We start from the raw sequence: 23,311 nt of genomic DNA, 5'->3' as shown, positions 1-23,311 counted from the left end.
CGTCTCAAGCTGGATCTCGGAGGCCTCTGACCCCATCTCCGAGAATGCGCTTGGGTATGGGGCTTGTTTGTCGAAATTTAGGCCTACCCCGACCTGCAAAAGTCATACAGCCAGCAAAAAGAGCGGAGGGAAAGGATCCTTAAGATTAAGTACTTAGAGGTTAAGGTCCTACCTGTCAGCTAGCCCCACTATGTCCCTTAAGCTCGCAATACCTAACTACTCCCCCATCACGTGATGGGGGTGAAAAGGGGGTCTACATTGTTTCCCCAGATCAGGTGAGTGGGGTGAGGTGATTCCTACGTTGGTGGAAACTGGCTTTAACTGCTGTTCTCTGGTTCAAAATACGTTCACCGCTACGTCGCCCGCCATATTCCCCTGCCCCAGCAGTCAAATGAAAAGAGAAACTGCATTTCAAGAATAATGATGCACTGGCGGCTAAATGAGGGAGGGATAAATCCGTGAAAAAAAATATATATATATATATATATATATATATATATATATATATATATATATATATATATATATATATATATATATATATATATATATATATATATATATATATATATATAAATTCAACGTCGTATTGGTCAACTTAAACATAGTCACTCTTCCCTTCCTTTATTCAATACCATGACTGTCTCTTATTCTGTTCCCTCTTTGGTTTTCATCTCCTCTCTCTCTCTCTCTCTCTCTCTCTCTCTCTCTCTCTCTCTCTCTCTCTCTTTCATTTTTTCTTTCAAGAGGGAAAGTAAAAAGCTTTTTGTCGATCTTTGAAGAATGATTTTTAACCGTTGGAAATTCGGCTTTTAAAAGTCTATTTATTTCGTTAACTTTTTAGGCTAAGAATAAAGGGGAAAGTGAAAAAAGAAACTGCCCTCTTTAGAGAGAGAGAGAGAGAGAGAGAGAGAGAGAGAGAGAGAGAGAGTTTTTTTTCAGCCACATACCATTCTTTTGAGACTGCAAGCACAAAATTATTGTAATACTTACTTGTGGAAACTATAAAAAGAAACAAGCATTTATTATTGTCTTTACTGATCCTACAAGCCATTGATTGGAAATTTGTATATGTATATGAATATCTGTACAAGAATTCTTCTTCTTCTTTAACGTGCTTTTTTTGCCCATTTGAATGGGGTAACACGAAACCTTCTTTTGCAGGACTTTTGATTTGGCTTTGGGGTAGACTTTGTAGTGTCGTCTCGGCACCTGCAGGATTATACATATGAATACAGAAAGAAGAACATTTATATTTTTATTAATAAAACAGAATACCTATCTATACAAGAAAAAACGGTTCTCATAACAGTTTTGAGAAGAGCTGGCTTATAGGTCCTTAAATCCTAATAAAATTGCCTTCGAGAAATGGGGGGGGGTGATATAGACCTAATTGAATTAGATTTGTATTTGAGAAACTCTCTTAAGATCTAAGAAATAAAAAAAGCATAGTTTTATCCCATCAAGTTTGGCCATTATACATATCAGGGACAAGATTAGGTCAAGAACCCTACAATTTGGGTGACAAATTGGCTCTCTTTCCTTCCTTTATTCAATTGACTGTCTCCTTTCTGTTTCTCTGCTCTTCTCTCTCTCTCTCTCTCTCTCTCTCTCTCTCAATTTTTTTTCAAAGAAAAAAAAAATTTTTTTGTCTGATTTTTGAAGAATGATTTTTAACCTTTGGAAATTCTACTTTTAAATTTTAGGCAAGAATAAAGGGAAAAGTGATCATCCTTCCATAAGAAACTGTCACGAGAAGAGAGAGAGAGAGAGAGAGAAGAGAGAGAGAGAGAGAGAGAGAGAGAGAGAGAGATAATTTTTCAGTCACATACCATTCTTTGAGACTGCAAGCACAAAATTATTGTAATACTTACTGTGGAAACTATAAAAAGAAACAAACATTTATTATTGTCTTTACTGATCCTACAAGCCATTGATAGGCAAGATTTGTATATGTATATGAATATACGCAAGTATTATACATTCTTCTTCTTCTTCTTCTTTTAACGTGCTTTTTTCCCATTTGAATGGGGTAAGCACGATGCCTTCTTTAGAAAGACTTTTGATTTGGCTTTGGGTAGACTTTGTAGTCTCGATCGGCACGCAAGTATTATACTTGTACATATAAATACATAATTTCATTCATGCAGGGCTGAACATTTATATGTATTAAGTAAATATTATGATAAGGTTATATATCTGCAATGAATGATAAATATTGTCATATACAGTATACCTATAGTACAAGAAAATGGCTTCTCCGAGGAGCTCTAGTCTGTGAGAAATCCGGTCTGGCATACAGTTTAGCGTCCTTAAATCCTCATTAGGGAACTAGGGCCTTCGGAGAAATGGGGGTGGGGGATGGTGAGGATGGGTGACCTGAGGTGACCTTGGGAAAGGCGTACAGGACCCACAAAAAAATTGTCAAGAGAACCCCCCAAATATTTATATTTAGAGCAAACTCTCTTAAGATTTACTAAATCCCTTTCTTCTGGGAAAAGCGAGAGTAACCAGTTTTATCCCACTTGAGTAGTTAAATGAGAAGCGTGCGATGGTCCTCGTTGTGGCCATCTAGAGTACATTCAGAGGCTCAGGTGGTCACTTTTATATCCAGGGACAAGATTAGGTCAAGACCCGCAACAATTTGGGTGAAAAATTGGCTGTACCTGGGTTAGGGTGACCCTTTCTGAATCCACCAGGGATGTAAGTTCTCTCTCTCTCTCTCTCTCTCTCTCTCTCTCTCTCTCTCTCTCTCTCTCTCTCTCTCTCTCTCTCTCTCTGCAGATCTGCTCGGCTTTTTATAATGAGACAACTGAAATATATCTTTAGGTCTTAAAGAAAGGATATTTTGATAATTTAAGTCTAAGAAAGTATTATTATTATTATTATTATTATTATTATTATTATTATTATTATTATTATTATTATTATTATTATTATTATTAACTAGGTTGAACTGGAAGTGATGTTTGGAAAGGCTCCCAATGTTGCCTCTTTTCGAAATTTTATTGTGAAAGTAACGACAACAGATATAAACAGGAAACCGAACAGATTTAAAAAGAGAAATTAGATAAACGAAGAAATCGAGTAATCACTCTTATTTATGTCCTTTAAACATATTAAACTACCATCGCTGTCCCATAATCCCCTCCTCTCTCACTGCTCGAACCCTTTCCCACAACTCCTGAAAATCTAACACCTTCCCTCCCCCCACCATAAACCATCTCCATAACTAACACACCCTCCCTTCTCTTCCTCCTTACCTGCCATACGTTACTCTCCCCCCCATCCGCCCCTACAGTTACTCAATAAGATTCCACTCAAGAAAAGTAGTAGTTTTTATTTCGTTCATCGAATTTATTTTTTCAGAAAACACAGATTATACAATGCAAATTATATCATATATGTTAAATCTCCATTTCCTTTCACACAGAAACTAATCCTCCCTCTGTCAATGTACCTGTCTCTCTTCTCATCAGTTGTTTTCACGACGCAATGTCATGCTGAATGAAGAGGGACAGAAATTAAGCTCGTAACTGTGACCCCTGACCTGCTTTTATATTTTCACGGGGTTATTCACTATGAGAGAGAGAGAGAGAGAGAGAGAGAGAGAGAGAGAGAGAGAGAGAGAGAGAGAGAGAGAGAGACTCCAACTTTATTCAAGTCACTAGGGCCTTTATTTTATTATTCGTCTATTTGAAGCCTTCTTTCCCGACAGAAACTTCTCTGCAAAACCGAAGCAAATGTCAAAATCAGTGACGCTTCTTCATCAGAATCTTATTGATTGAGATAATTTAATTCAGACTTAACACTGGGTGGGAGGGAGGGATTCTTTCAGCAAATTCTCTTTCCTGAGTAAACTCAAAATCCATTACTTAACACTGGGTGGGAGAGGAATGCTCATCAGAATCAGATTGAATAAACTCTTTTTAATTCTCTCAGTTAATTCTGTCAGTAAATTCTCTCAATACATTCGGTCAGTAAATTCCCTCAATACATTGTCAATAAATTCTCTCAATACGTTCAGTGAATCAGACATGCCAGAAAATTCTCTCAGTAAATTCTGTCAATAAATTCTCTCAATAAATTCTGTCAGGAAAGTTTTTCAATAAATTAAGCCAATAAATTCTGCCAATACATTACAGAAGGTTGAAATGTATTATGAACTTAAATTGTTATTGTTATTATTGACTTGAAGTTCCAATGAAACTCCAGACCCCATTATTTCTGTGCTCTCATCGAAACCTGTCACCGTGACAACACTTCAGTTGAGTGGCTGTGCGAGATTCATCTCCCCCGAAAGAATCTCTTCCAGTTCACCAGCTCCTTGTGCGCATGCGCCGGAATACAAAGACTGAAATGAGAGGTATCTGAGATGGATCAAATTTTCTCATTTCGTGAATATTAATAGCATTCAGTAATGAGATCCGAATAGAGACTGATGCTCATTATACGAGTATATATACCAGCCCCGATGGTCAATAATTTGCAATGTTTATTGCTTTTTTATTCATTAATTCGAGGGTAATGTGCTTCTAAGCCATTAGGTTTTTTGTTTATTCATCAGATAAATGACCTGTTCTATTAGGGACGGCTGATGGTCATGTTTGGTTAAACAACTGAGTTAATTTTATATAAAGAGCTGATGGTCACTTTTAGTTAAACAGCTGATTTCATAGACATCAAGAACCAATGTCTTATAAACCTCTTGTCCCTTTACACTTCTTTGCTTTGTGGGCCACTTTTTTTTGGGGGGGGGAGGGCCTCCTCTCTTCCTCCTCTCCCGCCCTCACCTCCTCCCCTCTCCCTTGAAGGGTAACGGGTGTCATAACAATCTTCCCAAGTGTCATTCTCCATTCTTAAGCCTCGTAACTTCATTTCCTTCAGCCTCATTCTGTCAAGAGTCGACATTCCCTTTAATGCTCGTTTTCTATTTATTTATTTTTTCTGTTTTTATGAAAAGGAGAATCTTTTTATCAACTCTGACAGATCTTTTTGCTTTGCCAAGAGGACTATTAGCCTTAGGGTTGTCAGCTTAACGATGCTTTTAATCATTATATGGTTGCATTTTGTTTCCATATTTTGTCTCTCTCTCTCTCTCTCTCTCTCTCTCTCTCTCTCTCTCATTTAGTTTTGTGTTTGGATAATTCCAAACCGAATGTCTTGTGAAGATTTGATGAGCGTTTCCCTTCGTCTTTGAAAGGTGAATTTAGCACCAGATGGTGTGCTGAAGTGCCATTTCCTCCTAGCAGTATTCTCCTGTAGAAACGAATAATGTGTATAAATCTTCAGAGAGAATTAGCTGTACATGAAATTGTCTGTATGAGAACAGGCAATTGTTCTGGTGCCCTGAGAGGGACGAATTGCAATATAGCTGGGCTTTAATTAGGGAGCAAAGGCATGGAAGGGAATTCCCAGTGTGATGAAAGACAATGCATTTGGGAATCCTCATCCTAAAATAGAACAGGGAAAGCAATCTAAGATCTTGATTTTCATGTGTGTTTGACCATAATTAGCCTGCCTGTCCTCAGAATAAATAAATAAATAAATAAATAAATAAATAATGAATTTTAAACCACCAAACTTTCATCTATGTATCCAAATAGAAATTGTCATGCTAGTAATCGAGAAAATATTAATCGTCCAGTTTTCATATTTAGTCCAAAGGCAGCTTTCCTTACTGACTCCAGCATCTATAGAGCAAGGTATTCTCAAATTTCTAACATTTCCGCCTCGAGAAAGAGGGAGTAGGTGGCTGTGAGGGGATGGTAGGAGGGAGGGAGGAGGCAGGAGTGGGAGCTGAAACCACTATGGAAGGTGGTGATTACGCTGTCAGCATTTTCAGATGAGGTGGGTCGGGTGTTGCTGACAGCAACGAGGCACTCCAGGAGGAGCTCCTGATTAGGAGCCATGTGGAAGGGGACGGCTTGCCTGGGCGGGAATGAAAATGCTACAGTATTTGGAAGACAGGAACGACTAAAAGAGGAAGTGAGCTTGGGCTGGGGATGGTGGTCCTGGAAAAGAGTGGACCCTGGAAAAAGAGGGATGGGTTATGGAAAAGTTGGGGTTAGTCCTGGAAAAGAGGTGTCATGGAGAGAAGAAGGACACTGTTGTTGGGCAAAAGAGGGGGGTGTCTTGAAGAGGAGAGGTTGGTCATCGAAAAGGCGGAGTGGATCCTGGAAAATAAAGGGTGGATCCTGGAAAAAGTGTGTGTCCTGGAAAGGTTGGGTAGGTCCTGGAAAAGAAAGGATAGGTCCTTGAAAGGGATGAGTTGGTCCTGGAAAAGGAGGGGTGGACCCCGGAAAAGGGGTGGTGAGTCCTGGGAGAGGAACGTTGTGTCCTGGAAAAGGCAGGGTGGGTCCTAGAAAAGAAGGGGTTGGTCCTGGAATGGGAGGTGTGTCTGGAAAGAGGTGGAATCCTGGAAAAGATGGACTGGACAGCTTATACGGACTTAAATAAACTCAGAGTACTTCCACACTACAGTAAAACATGTCATAAACATACATCTGTAACTTGTCAGAGTGAATACAAGTCGTCGACTTAGTGGTAGCCCTAATCAGTTCTTGATACGATTATCCAGCACATGCCAAAGGCTAACTCTCCACTTGCGGTCGCTGACTGAAATTTTTAACACTAGGTCTAGGGTCTGTCTACAAAATGAAGCTAATGCCCGCTCTCTAAAAATAGTGCTATTTACGCTCTTCCTCCTCTTCCTTCATCTCGGTGACAGCAAGCTTAGCTTAATTTGAGGAAAGTTTTTTACAGCTGAAAACTTTCCAGAGTGCGTCCATGTGTGTAGATCTACAATTATTTCTCTGTTATTTGGAAGTTGTTCTATTTATGAATCTTCTCGAACACGAAGGCCCTCAAAGGCCCCAGAAGGCCCATAACGGCTACTTTATTCGACGTCATCCGCTATTTTGTCTTCGGAGGAAAGACACCGAAGATTTCGTGGGCTCTGTCCCAGAGGAAGTGGACCAGAATTTCTTATGTATGAGGCAGATGCCCTGTGGATGTTTATAAAGTGTGTATATGTGTTTGTTTGTTTGTTTTTCGCTGCCGAGGAAGGTCATTTCAGAAATCATTCTCAGTATTAGGGACTTTATAACGTATCTTATTTAAGTTCCTGTATCAGTAAGCTCCAAGATTTGTGTCAAAGCTTGACGTTGAACTTTACATACGTTGTCATGGTGCGGCGGTCGAGACATGATTTTGTAAATTCTTTAATGAAATGATTTGGTAACATATGTATTTGCTTAATTCCAGGTCAGATTTACTGACAATGACAAGCCTTTTCCTCTTTTCTCAGTTATCATTCTTCTTAAATTATCTAATTCAACGAAGCTAATGGCACTTAGCACTCCGTTCTTAACTGAATCTGGTGAGCAGTTAGTAACTTACGCAGTATATTTTTATTAGGTCCTTCCGTCAGTCTTGCTGTCCAACTTCTCTAACCTGAAACTACTTAGTGCAACTGTGGGTTTTCTCCCAGTTCCACCTTTTATATCCTTTTGTATCTCCTTTATTTTCTGGATCTCTTTATCTTGCTGTCCAACCACTCCACTCCCTCTTTCCGCTGCTCAGCGGCGAGTGGCCGAATGTGTTCCTCAGCATTTGGCTTTAGCCTCAAATTTCATCAAATCATAAACTCTTTGGGGTTTATACCGATTTAGGAGGGTCCTCAGAATGAGGGAGTTAGTGATATGAAGGATATTAAAAATCCTTTCACTTGAGGCTGCGTCTGTTGATGTTTGTTCTTCTTTCGTCGTTAAAGGCTTCAGGATTCATGGATCCTGGAATCCTGGAATCCCAACCTCCCGTTTGTATGCAAAGACTTATGTAAATAATTAGTATCATCTGCATTCATGTTTGCTTCGAAGCAGCGGGCAGGGAGGAATGCAAATATCTTCACTCACACACACACACACACACACACACACATAAACATAAGCACGTGAGTCAGATGTTTATCTTTTAGAGAAAGGTGAAAACGCCTCGTGTCGACTGGAATATTATTGTCTCTGAGGATGATTCAAAGGAATGACGCATCTTCTGTGCATAACGGTATTCAAACAAGCGAAGGTATTCCATGGATTAAGCTCAGTTCCAGGACTCTAGTCTGGGCGTAAGCGTCATCATGCTCTGATGTAAGTTCTGAGCTCTACAGAGGTGGCACCCGGTGTGCTAAGAGGGTAGGGCGGGGTGTCGATTAGGATGTCTGTAAACTTGCAAACAGACCTGAAGGGGCCAGATGCAAGCGGTGATTTGGTCAGTGGAGGTTAACCGTTATGAATTTCATCCTTTACCTATTGTAATATGACAAGAGGGACGTCATTCGCTGTATTTGTTCGAGGTCAGGGAAGGTCTGACGTCATCGTCTTCTGTTTCCTCACAGACAAACCTCGTCTTCACAACCTGTTCATGGACTGCACAACGAAATGGTGTCGCTAATTGAGGCCCTGCGTGAATCTTTAATCCTGTAAAAATATTTAGGTTTCATTCAACAGATTACTCGCTCAAGTATTTTGTGACTTCATTTCGTTAAAATCTTGCGAATTTATTTAGTTCACGTGAATATTATTCTCCTTAAAAATTTCATTTCGTATCCAGAGCCTTCAGTGGAAAATAACTACCTTTATTTTTATTAGTATTTTTTTTTTTGGTCCCCAAAATATAATTTACTTGGTACCTCTCTCTCTCTCTCTCTCTCTCTCTCTCTCTCTCTCTCTCTCTCTCTCTCTGTGTATTAAGGCAAAATTTTTAGATATTTTGTGCCTTTTTTCCTGAAGGGTCATTATGATCCACAGATCATATTATATTTGAGGCTTGGAAAACTTATCAAATTACTTGTCTAGCCGTGGTAATTTTATGTATGAAGGTTTTCTGTCCTAACTTACATGGGCCAAAGTAGCTGCATGCGAAAGCATTATTATTATTATTATTATTATTATTATTATTATTATTATTATTATTATTATTATTATTATTATTATTATTATTATTATTTGTTGTCGACACTAGACATTGGGAGTTGCAATATTAAGCTTTTTATTCATTTATTTATTTAGTTTTTATCTATTAAAAAATACCATGTTTTTCCTGCAACGAATTGGAGTTTTAGCAGTGACAGTTTTTTTTTTTGAAGAATTATTAAGCCATCTTTAGGATACTTAACTTACACGTAACTCGAGCAAATAGTTATATCTTTTAAAGATGCGTTCTATTTATTCATTTATTTATTTATTTATTTATTTGTTTATTTATTTATTTATTTATTTATTATGCATTTTTGAAGAATCCTGATCTCCGGGATCAAGGTCACGTGACCTGACGCCTGGCGTTGTGGATTAGAGACAGACTCCGGTCGGTCATTTTATTTTAATTTTCTTTTTATTTCCACTCCTAAATTTTTAGAATTTATTTTAGCGTTGATATTTGTTACTTGAATTAACGAGATTTTCTTTAACAAAGAGGTGGTTTAAATAACCACTGTTAAGTGTTTTTTTTTTAATTAAGTGCTTTTTTTGAGTGGTGATAGGCCTATAAACAACATGTAATAGACATAGGTTAAATTAGTTACAATACTAACACATTCCTATATGATAGATTAGTCTTCTCTCTCTCTCTCTTAATAAGGTGGTGACAGGCCTATAAACATGGAATAAAAATATGTTAGATTAGTTACAATACTAAAAATTTCGTAAATAATAAGTTTCTCTCTCTCTCTCTCTCTCTCTTGTAATAAGGTGGTGATAGGCCTATAAACAACGCGAACAAGTACATAAAAATAGCTAAAATACTAAAACATTCCTAAATATCTCTCTCTCTCTCTCTCTCTCTGTTGCTTTGGAAGTTTGAGGAGTTGCGTGAAGTTTAACAAAATTCTACTTGAACTTAGTAATTTATATGTTCCGATTTTAACTTGGGTGTACATTTGGCAACTGACCTACTTATAATTCCGTCAATTTCTTAAGTTTAAAGCTTGCTTCAACTATAAAATTTCAGTGATCTTTGAGCTTAAACAGTTCAAACTTCTTATATGGAATGAAGGGTCGACGAGGATTCAGCAGTAAGTGGGTTGGGTGCAAAGGCCAAGGTCAATCTTGGAGTCACAGGTCAACATGAATATGTATCACCTCTTTATTGAAGAGTTCCTAAAAGGCCATTATTACATTATAAGTCTCCAGGGGTAAAACAACGAATTTATATTAAAAAATAAAAGAAATAGAGTGAAAAGATTAATACATATACTTATTTAAATAATTATTATAAAAGTAAATTATTTAAAAGGTTAACGACTGACTTTTAGTAAGCGGAGGGTGGAAGTAGGTGACGTGCCAGATGTACGATGTGTCAACTTTGTAGTGAGTGTTGTAGCGCGTGCGTGTGCGCTCGTGTTCTTCCGGTCATCCCAATTTCTGCAAAAGTTATTAGCGAACTTGAAGTGAGTAATTCCTGTCGGTAACTGTTTTTAGAACATTCGAAAGCTGCAATATTATTGATCTGTGTTGAAAGCGAAATCAAAAGTTATCGAGCGCTTCGAGTGAAGTCATCACGGCTTCCAGTGTTTGGTCCTTCGTTGACAGAGGTAAGGAAGGAAGGATCTACACCAGTTCATTCAGCGACAAGCTGTTAAAACGTTAAATTTGAATAGTTCAATTGTATATCATTTATTTGTTCTTATTGGTATCGGGAATGGGTTGTCCACTGGGTTTGAGTTGATGATATAATGGGCTTGTTTCCTAGGGCAGGATTGGCAACCTCTTGCTTTGTAGTTATTTCAGCTATACTTTCGTGTTTAAATACCAGATTTGAGGCTTTGAATTTGTAATATATGCATAGGATCCATTTACTTGTTGTTTGTGAATAATCGAGAAGGATTTGTTCTTTGGTTTTCATGTTATTGACGTGCCCACAAGCCAAGTCTAGGCCTATGTTTCAGAGACAGGATTGGTTGACTCGTTGTTTTTTGTTTAATTGGTCAGTATTTTCGTGGTTAGATATTGTTTGATATTCAGATGAAATGTGTAGCACACATCCATTTATTGCAGTGGTTGATTAATTGGTTTTCTGCTTGACGACGTTCCTGCCATGTTGGTTAGTTAGGGTCAGATTACGTTTCATGGCATCACTGCCCTTCAACTTGACTTATTAAGAGTGTAAGGCTTGGATTTGACCTCTGACTGTCAACCAACAGATGCTTAGCAGGAATAAGGATAGTAGCTGAGTACATTGTCGTCAGACGCCAATGTTTTTGCCATTGACAACTGTGAGGACATAGGCTGTTTGTAGCTCATAGCCTAAAACATGTGTGAACTGCCTCACCTGCCGAAGGAGTGAAGATCCTCATTATGACACTGTTATCATAAGATTAATGGGTTGATGCATTTCAGTTAGCATAACTCAGGCCATCCCATCTTTCTTCATGAATGTAGGAGAACAACACGACGAAGCGCTCAGCACGTCCTTTATTCTTGCTAGCTGTTTACAAAGTGCGCGGGAATTCACCCCGCGTGGGTAAAGTTCATAACATCACAAAACAGAACCACTCCTACTCTGATACATATGCATTACAAAAGTTATTTTACAGAAGCGTGAAGATACATAAAAAGACACGAATACAAACATCACATTCACGAACAACAACTGAATACTGAAACAAAACAATTCCAAAGAACTTCACGCCTACCATGGCATGTAACCACAGAAAGGAAGCTCAATGCTGATAGGTAACAACAACCTTCAACATTTTGTATGTTTCAAAGCAGCTAGTGCTGTAAACAGGTTTAATTTAGTATTAGTTCCCCGTTATTGTTCAAGATGTTCTATTTTGAGGACGACGGTCTTTTTTTTCCTTTCAACTTTGCTTTTTGCTAAGTCTTAGACTATAGCCACTCACTGGCGAGAGTTTGTGGCTGGGCTACTAATTACGAAAGTAGTTTACTTAATAATAATAATAACACAATAACAATAATAATAATAATAATAATAATAATAATAATAATGTTGTTGTATATCTTTGATATTGTGCCCAATGATCCAGTCCAAGTTAAAATGGATCTTGTTGGTACCATCAAGTTTATTACGAACGTTTTTCTTTCACTTAATGCCTCCTGAGTATCTTTAACTTTAACAACTGGGGTTGGATCCACTCACACTCACGGGCTACTTTTTATTATTGTGTTTCTGCTCTTTGTCTCTGAAAAGCAGGGTAAGGGTTGGAGAAATGTGTTGCCCTGATTGTTTTAGAGAGAGATAGAGAGACTGAATACTTAAGTTTGTCCGTCGAGACCAATCCAGTATTTAATAGGCGTGAGGTGGTGCACGTTTGTATTGACTCTGATTGTTTCTCTCTCTCTCTCTCTCTCTCTCTCTCTCTCTCTCTCTCTAGTCTTTCCTTATAAAACATTTTGACGTCATGACACACATCCGATCACCTAACGTTTGTTGCAAGTTTTGTTAACGCTAAATCTGTTTTTATAGAGGATTTAACTTTTTTTTTTTATTACTTTTTGGGGCGAATTTGAGATACTGGAATGTTTATGAATAATAGACTTTATTTATTTTTTTTATTTAACAGACATGGTACTAATTCTTACCACGCAGTTATTTAAAAGGAAGAATAAATAGTGAACCAAAGAGGAATTAATGTCTTAATATAGTACTAATATTTTAGACTTGGTTACGTGGCCGATTTTGAATATAAATACATTAATTTTCGTAACATAGTCTTGTTAAACTTCACTGTGAGTTTGAGGATGACTGTGGAACTAACTATTGGTTGCTGAAGGAATCATGTTTCTAGTGTGACCTTGGACTTACATCATCCAATCCGAATGGGAATATGGATGCAAAACTTAGTTTACTGAAACCATTATATTTATCTGAAATGTTGCTGCCAAAATGAAAACAGAGTGAATTCATTTACAACTTTGTTTTCACAATGCATTTTCAGATTAATTTGAATGTAGGAAATCGCATTATTTCTCGTTGTTGGTTCTATCGAAAATCATTTTTCAGATTAAGAGGCTAATGTTTAGACGTTTTCGGTAAAATTTACACGTCTAGTGTAATAATTCATGTTACTAACTAACTATTTATATATGTTTATGTATGTATGTGAATGTATGGTGAAAATGACTTAATACCATAAATTAGAAAAACGGGAAACTTTTGGAAGTCACTATTTGCAACTGAAGGACCAATTGTAAACATATACACCAACTGAGACTTCTGTAAACAAGTTCTCACATGATAACTGTTTTTGATATATATTTTTTTGAACATTTCCTCTCACTGAGAGAGAGAGAGAGAGAGAGAGAGAGAGAGAGAGAGAGAGAGAGAGAGAGAGAGAGAGAACCATCAGTGAAATTTTGAAGTTGCGTTCACTTTGCCAAAATGGCTTTCACACGATTGTGGTTTATGACCAAACGCCGCTTTATTTCCTGACATTTAATTTGAAATATATCGAAACCGCAGTTGAAAGAGACTTGAGCAGTCAAGTATTCAATATAAAAACTTGACAATGTGACGGAACACTCGAGAGAAGCCTTTGGAAGTAAATCGAAAACTAAGTTATCTGTTGTGGTGAACAGTTGATAAACCAGATGCCAATGGCAGCGTTGGCAACGCTTCGTCCACTCACTTCGGAAGAAGGATATCCTAAAGAACTGTCTTCCTGGGAATAGGATACGCTATATTTGAGGTAAACTTTCGCGTCTTATACTGTGGTCATGGCTTTGTTCATCAAAGACCTGATTTTGTTTTATACCTGATGAAGAAGTAAAGTTTGGTTTTATATTTGAACAAGTATACGGGTCACGGTATATTTGCGTACTATTAATTTTAGTAATACAATTTTTCCTTATATCGCTGATAACCTGACGTTTTTAAATTATTATTATTCATCTTTATTTTCAATTTAAATTCCATATAGCCTAGGTGATGTTTGAAGTTCAAATATGAGCATAGAAAACTGCGAAAGCCTAAAATGACATGTTGAAAGGATAGCTGGAGAGAGAATCTCTCTCTCTCTCTCTCTCTCTCTCTCTCTCTCTCTCTCTGGAGTTAAAAAGGCAAACAGAAGATTTTGTAATCCTAAGTGCTCTTCAATATGCAAATATTAGCTTCGTAATAACAATTTATAAAGTAAAAGAGTTTTATGTATGTCTGAAAACTCATAATGTATATTTCAAAATACTTTTGATGCAATAAAGCTGCCTTTAATCTAGCACGTGCTCGTGCTCCTGAAGCAGTCCTTAATATTTGAAATCACGGTCCTGTTCTCTTCCTAATTAATTTAATTTTCTTTTAAATGCTCATTAATAAGAATGATATATTACAAACTTCTTTAAAATACAGTTCCCTCATTGTACTGTAAGTGCACGCTGTGCTTGTATTAAACGAATAATTTTAATGTAAATTGGGCTGTATAATGTACTTTAATAAGAATTTTACCATCATCTGTAAATTATAGTTCCGTATTGTAAATGCACACTGTACTTGTTGTAAATAATTATAATGAAAATTGAATGACATAGTGTAGAACGCTATTTTTCCCTTCACGCGAATGTTTACAAAGCATCATTCATGTTTATCTTGGATCTACCTGGCATCAGTGTCCTTTACTGTGTTAAGTTAAACAGGATCTGAGTAGGCGACGTCTAAACAGTCCATTAGTGTGAGTGTTTAGTCTCAGCCTCATTAATAATGGCTGCTAATTGCCTGTAAGGACGAGTGCTCTCTTGCTGATTGATGGGTTTTAGTTAGTGTTAGATTTGGACTGAATATACGTTTTCCTTTTTTAAGTTTGGACAGTTACAGTTAAAGTATGCTTGCAACCTGGTAGGTAGGTGGTTGTGCTGTCTGTGTACTACGTGGTGCACTGTCGGCTTAACTAGCAGAATTTACCATCAGATATATATACAGAGTTTTTTCATTGATTCAGTCTCTTTGTCGAGTTCATTAAAATATTCATCCTTGTACAGATGTTCCAGCAGGATACATGAACATTAATTTAGACTTTTCAAGATTTGAACATCATTTAAACTGTTCAAGATTTGAACATCATTCTGACTTTTCAAGACTTGAATATTTAGACCTTTCAAGACTTGAACATCAATTAGATCTTTAAGACTTGAACATCATTTAGACCTTTCAAGACTTGAACATTTAGGCCTTTCAAGACTTGAACATTATTTATATTTTTCAAGACCTTTGAACATCATTTAGAATTTTTTAGACTTGAGCATCATTTAGACTTTTTAAGACTTGAACATCATTTAGACTTTTCAAGACTTGAACATCATTTAGACTTTTCAAGACTTGAACATCATTTAGACTTTTTAACCCTTGAACATATTTAGAATTTTTAGACTTACCATCATTTAGACTTTACATTCTTTAATATATAATTAAAACTTCTTTAAGTATTCTGAACATCATTTTGACTTTTTAAGAATTGAAGATCATTTATTATTTTAAGACTTGAATACCAATTAGACTATATATGAATTTAATATAGTTTAGCCTTAGACTTGAACATCACTTAGACTTTTAAACTTTGATGACTTTTGAAACATGCATATTATTTAGACTTTAAGATTTCGAAGATCATGTAGCTTTCTTATGACTTGAATACTTAGACTTTTTAAGACTTGTACATCATTAGACTTTCTAAGACTTGACTTTGGGTTCATTTGGACTTTGAAATCCAACAAATGAGAGAGAGAGAGAGAGAGAGAGAGAGAGAGAGAGAGAGAGAGAGAGAGAGAGAGAGAGAGAGAAGGATTGTGGAACAGCCTCCCTTCAGAGGATGTCGTGTAAATGGAACTTCAGAAGTTCAAGGGAAGATGTATATAATGTGACACTTCCTTAAAACAGTTCATCTTGTATTTTATTAATTTGTTCTTATATGTTTATTTATTACTGTAACTCTTTTCTTCTTTTCTAACTGATTTCTTCTTTCTGTATTTCCTTTTACCTTCTGTTACTTCTTTCTAATGAACGCCTTCATATTCTTTTAAAGTTGAATTTCAACAGTGTCCCAGGTCTTGTTCCATATGAGTAGGGAAGCTCATCTTCTGAATAATAATAATAATAATAATAATAATAATAATAAAATAATAATACTAATAATACTAATTAATAATAATAATAATAATAATAAATATGTCAGACTTGGACGTTATCTACTTAATAATATTTATTAAATTTTTTATAAGAGAAATTGTTATATTGTAAGCGACTCTACCCTGCCTGTATATTATATTTCATGTGTCCTACCCAAGCAGGACATTAACGCTCACTTTTAAGACTTGTGACCTTACCTTGTTAAAACTGCTGACGGCGTGAGAGGCGTCCCTCTCTCTCTCTCTCTCTCTCTCGGCAGTCAGAAATAGCTGCATATAAAACCTCTCAGTTATCTGTGACTATCGCAAGGTTCAAATGCAAAACTGTCGTTGCCCATCCATTTATTCAGTGAATGATATGAAATTTTTTTTATTATTATTATTATTATTATTATTATTATTATTATTATTATTATTATTATTATTATTCAACTGCTATGTTTAATAACTTTAGGGAAAGGCTGCATATTGTATAGAGTTGCATTCACTTATACTAGAATATTACTATCTTAATTTTCTTTAATGACTCTGATCTGGGAGCAGACTGTAAGTCGAAGTTAAACACTGATTCATTTGAAAGTTAATAAATGCTATTATGAAGCCAAAAGGGCCCCTGTTAATACCTGCCTTTCCTGTGCTTTCACTTTCACCAGTCTTCAGCTTCTCTTCACCTTCCCATTTCAAAGTTATCATCCTGGTAAAAATCCTAATCCTTCAACTCCTCTTTGTGCCTCAGGTGCCCAGCTGACTTTCATCACGCTCTACTCCCACTATGGGCAATACCTGCTGCTCCTTTACTGCACCTGGCCCCTAGCTGGAACCCCTTTCATTCCTTTTACTGTAACTCTGTTCATATTCTCTTTCTTCCATCTTACTTCTCAACCTTCTCCTGACAATTGTTTCATAGTGCAACTGCGAGGTTTCTTCTTTGCTGTTTCCTTCAAATCTTTTATATACTCAATTTTCTTCGGTGCTGAATGACCTCATCACCACAGGTCCCAGTGCTTGTCCTTCGGCCCAGTTTTATGTTCCATTTTCCATTCTCACCAGTATTTCATTCTTAGCTGTAAAAGTCTAAGGAAGGTTTTGGCAAGTATATTTTGGTGAATGATTTGTTCCTGTTATTTCCACGCTTGAGCATATATTTCCTCTCCATTTGACTCTGGCCCTCCCCTTAGATAATGCTGTCGCTTGCACTAAACCTCTGTGGCAAGTTGCAAGACCCGGCAAAGACGAAGCTTCTGAAAGGGTGAAGGGACGACAGTCGCACGCCCAACCCTCCTGCGGTTTCCTTGCCTGGGATTAGCATGAGCTATTGAACTACTCATGGGAGAATGAATATGAGTGAGGAGGAGAATTGATAGGTAGGTAAGAATAAGTGTTGTTTAATCTGAAATTCTGAGTGATTGTGGGAAGCACCTTAAAATAATAAGGCTGCTCATAAACTGTTTCAGTTGTGTCAACAAAATGTCTTACTTTCTGTTTGGGACACCTGTTCTGTTGTCAGGAGAGCATTCAAAGTAAGTATTTCCTCTCAACTACTGTAAAGGCTTCGGTGCGCTACGTTTATTGACTAATGACCCGAAGGCTGCAATCAGGCTAGTTAGTTTCTTTCTTCTTCTTCTTCTTCTTCTTCTTCTTCTTCTTCTTCTTCTTCTTCTTTCTTTCTTCTTCCGTTCGTGATAGAATTCTATTGCTTTTTTTAAAGTTGTGGTGGAATTTCGGATTAGTAGTTTTCATAGAAGCTGTCTGTGTGTCTATATTGATATGCTTCTTTGTTTTGTGAAGAATAGTTCAGTTGCCTGTGTAAGATATCATGAGTCTTCGTGAAGATTTTTGTCGAATGCAGAGGAACTTGTATGAATGGTTAAATTCAAATTAGGTTCTCTTTAGAAGTCAATTAGGACTGACTGTGTGTTAGTTACCCTTTGCACAAAGTAGATTCATCTGGTCATTAGTATGAAAATAGTAGGTTTTTTATCTTTTCTTAAATTAGACCTGCAGTTCTTTCCTTGAGAGTGGTGAGATTTTTTTGTGTTAATAGCTGATTAGTTTTTCCCATTCATTTTTCATGTTTGAAATAAAAATTAGCCATTTATTTATTTTATTGATCAGCAATATTATGTTTAGCTGAGACCGAAATATATTGATATCAGTCGTTTCATGTTCCTCCGGTAGGGAGTTACTGTAGAAAAATCCCAACTGTGTAATCCCGGGATTTCTCTGATGATTAGATGAGGATCTTATATTGAGATTTTCCTGATTGTTTCTATTATTAAATAAAAGTACCTCCTTTAAGCCTTATCAAATAAGAGTCAATACATCCAAGACTTTAGTCCAGTGACAATAATGCTGAGAAACAATGCTTTCCACCCGGTAATTTCCCTTAAAGCTTTCACTGATTCTCTCTCTCTCTCTCTCTCTCTCTCTCTCTCTCTCTGAAACTCTTCGACAAGGTATTTTGTTCATTCTCCTCAAAAAATTCGCCTGTCTAAATACTGATGAGGTCGTTGAAGCCCTGGTGTATGGATCATGTTTTTATTATTGTTTCTTTTTTCTTTGCTGGTGGTTTGATGTGATGGTCTCTGCAAGTGCTGTAATTTTTCTTTTTCTCACTCTCTCTCTCTCTCTCTCTCTCTCTCTCATTGTGAATTTCTGTTCTATTCTCTCTCTCTCTGTCTCTCTCTCTCTCTCTCTCTCTCTCTCTCTTTCTCTCTCTCTCTCCTTAGAGAAAAATATCTGTTGCGTTTTTTTTCAATTTAGCTGCTTTTGTTGACGCGTGATGTCATTATGCGAGATGTAATTAAATATTGATGCTGAGTTTAGTGTTGATATAACATAAATTCCGTATTCCATACATATAATTCTAACCTATGCATTACAGTTTAATTCTGATGAAGTGATTTAAATTAGATAGAATGGTTAAATATTACAGTTATTGTCCTACGTCATGGGTTTATTGTAATCCAAACCTGACTGTTTAGAGCAAATTTTGATGACTTTATTTGTTTCATCTGACGTCATTTCAAAGTTTTTTACTTTTTCGTTGATTCTGTGGACCTTTCCGAATCGAACGCAGTTATTTCGCTTGCACCAAACTGCGAAGGCTTGTTTAAGTTGCAGAAATGCTTCTTCTTTATCAGTGAGGCTGTAGTATATAACCCTTTCTTCCTCTCACCGACTTGGGACCAGCTTGAGTGTACAGTAGAAACCCTTGTAGCAGAGTGATGGGACAGAGATCATTGTAAATATTTTTCATTCTAAGTACAGTGATTATTATCAACATACGATGGTCCAGAATAACTCTCCCTTCATTGTAGTGGGCTCTACCCATTCGATTATTAGGTAATGATCATTGTAAATATTTTTCATTATAAACAATGAATTGATATTATAAATTGGCACTTTCAGAATAATTTACCTTCATTGTAGTTTACTATCCCCATTCGATTATAAGATAAGGATCATTGTCAATATTTCTCATTGTAAACACACTGACTATTATCAACTCGCAATGATCAAGAATATCTCACCTTTCATTGTAGCGGACTCTCCATCTTTAGATAAAGATCATTATAAATACGCGACATAAACAATGAATATTATCAACTTACAATATTCCAGAATAATCTCCTTCATTTTGGTGGACTCTGTCCTTCGATTATAAGACAGACCATTGTAGTATTTCATTATCAATACAAATATTAATTGACAATGTTTCAGAATAATTCACCTTTAGTCCATTTACTCACTCTTATGATTTAATGTAACTATGATCTTTTATAGTACAAGGCATATGGTATAGCTAATATCCTGGTTTTTCTGAAGTATTTTAACTGGGTTGTCCTCTTGACAACTTTAAAAACTGAAATATGCAAATCTTGTCGCCATCATATGTGTACCCAATTTGTTTAATATCTCTGCAAATTTAAGATATGTCATATGTGATGTCTTCCCTATGTTTTCTTGTCAAGGATTAATATTATGTCACAAAAACAGCCATAACATGTGCAGCTTTATTTGCACAGACATTATGACAAAGGCAAAATGTTACAACAATACATGAAATTTGACATATTATTCATTATTGCCAACTGTTCTTACAAGTTTAACAACTGTTCTTACAAGTTACACTTATGCTTTTGCGTGTATTTTTAACTGACAAGATACACAGCTTCTTGCATCATATACATATATGTGTTCCTAATAACAATAGAAAAATTATGTGTTGAGTTGTGTAAAGGAAATTCTGAAGTTAATTTTTGTCCAACTCATCCTCAGAACAGTCACTGTCATTTTCATTCACTTGACCAGTGACTGTGAATGGATTATTGCATCCATCTGTGCCTCCACATATACAGTAAATAGTGCAGGGCAACTGGTTATTTTGACAGGAGCAGGGCGTAGAGCTGCAGGCCTTGTCCACTGCTTTGCAACCACAACTAAGAACATCAATTAGGCCAGGAGGAGCTGGAGAATCAGAAGCAAATATGCTGGTGTTGGGACGTCATCCTTCACCTGCCATCCAAACTTGCTGATGTCCACTGTTGGAGGGCGTTGCTGATCAGCTGCTTTCCATAATATCATTTGGAGATGTGCCCGTTGTACATGGAGCAGTATATTGGCATCTGCAGGAGGCAGGGCCATATTGCGCACTGGTTTCTCTTTCTTTCTTGTATATATCCTGTGGCGAGCTGCAGTCATTGAGGTGCCTGGAGGCTGGCCATCCAGCCCTGTAAAGAATCAAGGTCTGGGTGAACTTTTCCTTTGTTAAAAGGGTAAGATGATGTCACAACCACTTAGAGCATGCATTCCCAATAGCTGCAAACACTTGGGACCTAGCTTCTCACAGGTTGCATTGATGTTTACAATATCGCCATTCCAACATTCCATCTGAACTTTACATGTGTTGTAGCTGAGTTTTCCAAACTCAGTAAATCAGCAGGACTAGACATCAGTATCATCACTGAGGATTCTTACTACCCCAGACACTAGCTGCCTTCAGTAAGTATCATTGTCACATCAGCCTCATCATGTGAAAAGAGACAGTCTTCTGATTTTCTAGTGTTATTTTATCTCTCCCTTGTTGAAAGAGGATAGTACCCGTGACAGTTGCCTTTTTGTTTCTGTTTATTCTTCATAAATAGTATTCTGTTAGAGTAGACTACTGATAGTCAGGTAGTAGTTGGTGGTACCTCATCACTGTCGCATTATCTCATGGTCTCTTTTGGCTGACAGATCGTGATACTTGTCAAAGACTAACACCTTGTCACTATCAAGAGAGTACAACGAGAGACGGTGCTTAATACTCGACAAGGATAGATGCATCAGCACCATGAGGCCATGTAATGTGATAGAGCAGCTGTTGTGCATCCACTATAATGATGCTTGGAGGCACGGGGCTTTGCTGCAGCACACTGGGCACGTCTAGCAAGTACAGCTGGTGCCCTTTCACAAACAGCCATACTCATCAATGAGTGAGGAAGGACAGTACACAACTCATGCTCAAAGATGTTTTCTAACTGCAGCTGATCTGTTGACCTATCATAATCAGGTGAAGGAATAGGGCTTCCATGTCAAAGACAGTCTTGTTACCAACTCTGATGCCATGCTTTGACCATTCCATTGTCTTAACGGGGCTGAAAAGTTTTGCGTGAAATCCAGATGGTAGTGAATCACGAAATGAAGCTATCATCTTCTCTCCAATCAATAATGCATCTTCAACATTGACTTCATTTGGAGCAACTTGGCCATTGACAATGTTATACAGGACATCACTCTTACTTTTCAGTGGGTGGGAATGCTTTACTAGTTCTGTAGCAATTCTCTCACGATCATCAGCATCAAGCTTTCGCCTCTTTTCACCTTCCTCTTTGTGCTTCATTGGTGTTATTGTGACAGTAGACTTGGCCCATGTACGTTTTCCATGGCATCTGAGAGGTAGACAGAGATAGGAATGAATCGATCCATTCAGTAAATCAGGTGACAGTGTCTACCCTCATACCACCCTTTTCTATTTTGATAGCTGCTTGTTCACCAAACTGGTCACTTGACACAGAGTTCAAACATAAATCCAGACCCTTCATACTCTAAACAAGCTTTTACTATATGATTAAAAATAAAGAGTTTATTAACCTGAAAGTAGGCGCATTACCTGTGTGGTTCTCCATTCATGCATAGATCTAAAGCAAACTAGTTTAAGCCACTAGATAAACATACAGGAACTACTTCCATGCCAATATTTATGTTAGAGTAAAAATCCTGTAAATAGACATCTTTATGTCAGTATTCAAGGACAAACAAAGATGATTTCACAATGGTACACAATGCAAATACAAAAGAAAGAGTTGCACTTGCTGATTTATTTAAAGTTTTTGTTGTACAAATTCACATAAAGAATTATATCACCCCTTTAGTTCAGCTTCTAGCACGCACGTTATTTCTATGTAATGGTACAATACAATTCATGCATAATGGCTAATAATAAATAGAGCTCCTTGACTGTGAGTACTACATTTTTTACAATAACAAAGTGTATGAATTGTCTTAGTAAAAAGCTACCATATCTTTTACGCAAATGTTGTTCACTTACATTTTTGGGCAATTCAAAGAAGGTATTATCGTCAGCTTAACGTCTGGCGTATATTATCGTCACCTATCAAAATATTAACGAAACCAAACAGTAAAATAAAGGCCTCAAAAGCTTGCTTTTCACAGCTATTACATACTTTATATAAAAATTGTGTTACGCCTCACTGGACGATAATAAACGTAGGTCTACAATACCCTCATCGATGGTATCCCATATTGCATTTAGGCATAATATATACCTGCAACAAAATATTTAATGAGTTATCATGTTCCTTGTAACCTAAAACATAAGTAGACACCATATTATTTATATTATCATGTATAAAAGCAAAGATATAGAAGAAACTAGATTTTTTAGTACGGCGGGCCATTATTTCATATATAAATACAAGTTGCCCAAAGTTATCAAGTGAGGACAAACTAAGTTGAAAACCTAAAAACACCTAGGCCAGCAAATCTATCAAGAAACCTTGTACTATAGAACATTCAAAGGGGACTATTTTATTGTAGTGAACTATCCCCATTCGATGATAAGAAAAAGATCATTGTAAATATTTCTCATTATAACAAGGAACATTATGAACTGACAG

The sequence above is a fragment of the Macrobrachium rosenbergii genome, unplaced genomic scaffold, assembly GCF_040412425.1.
Source record: "Macrobrachium rosenbergii isolate ZJJX-2024 unplaced genomic scaffold, ASM4041242v1 13865, whole genome shotgun sequence".
Lineage (NCBI taxonomy): Eukaryota > Metazoa > Arthropoda > Malacostraca > Decapoda > Palaemonidae > Macrobrachium > Macrobrachium rosenbergii.
This window is presented reverse-complemented; position numbering follows the sequence as displayed.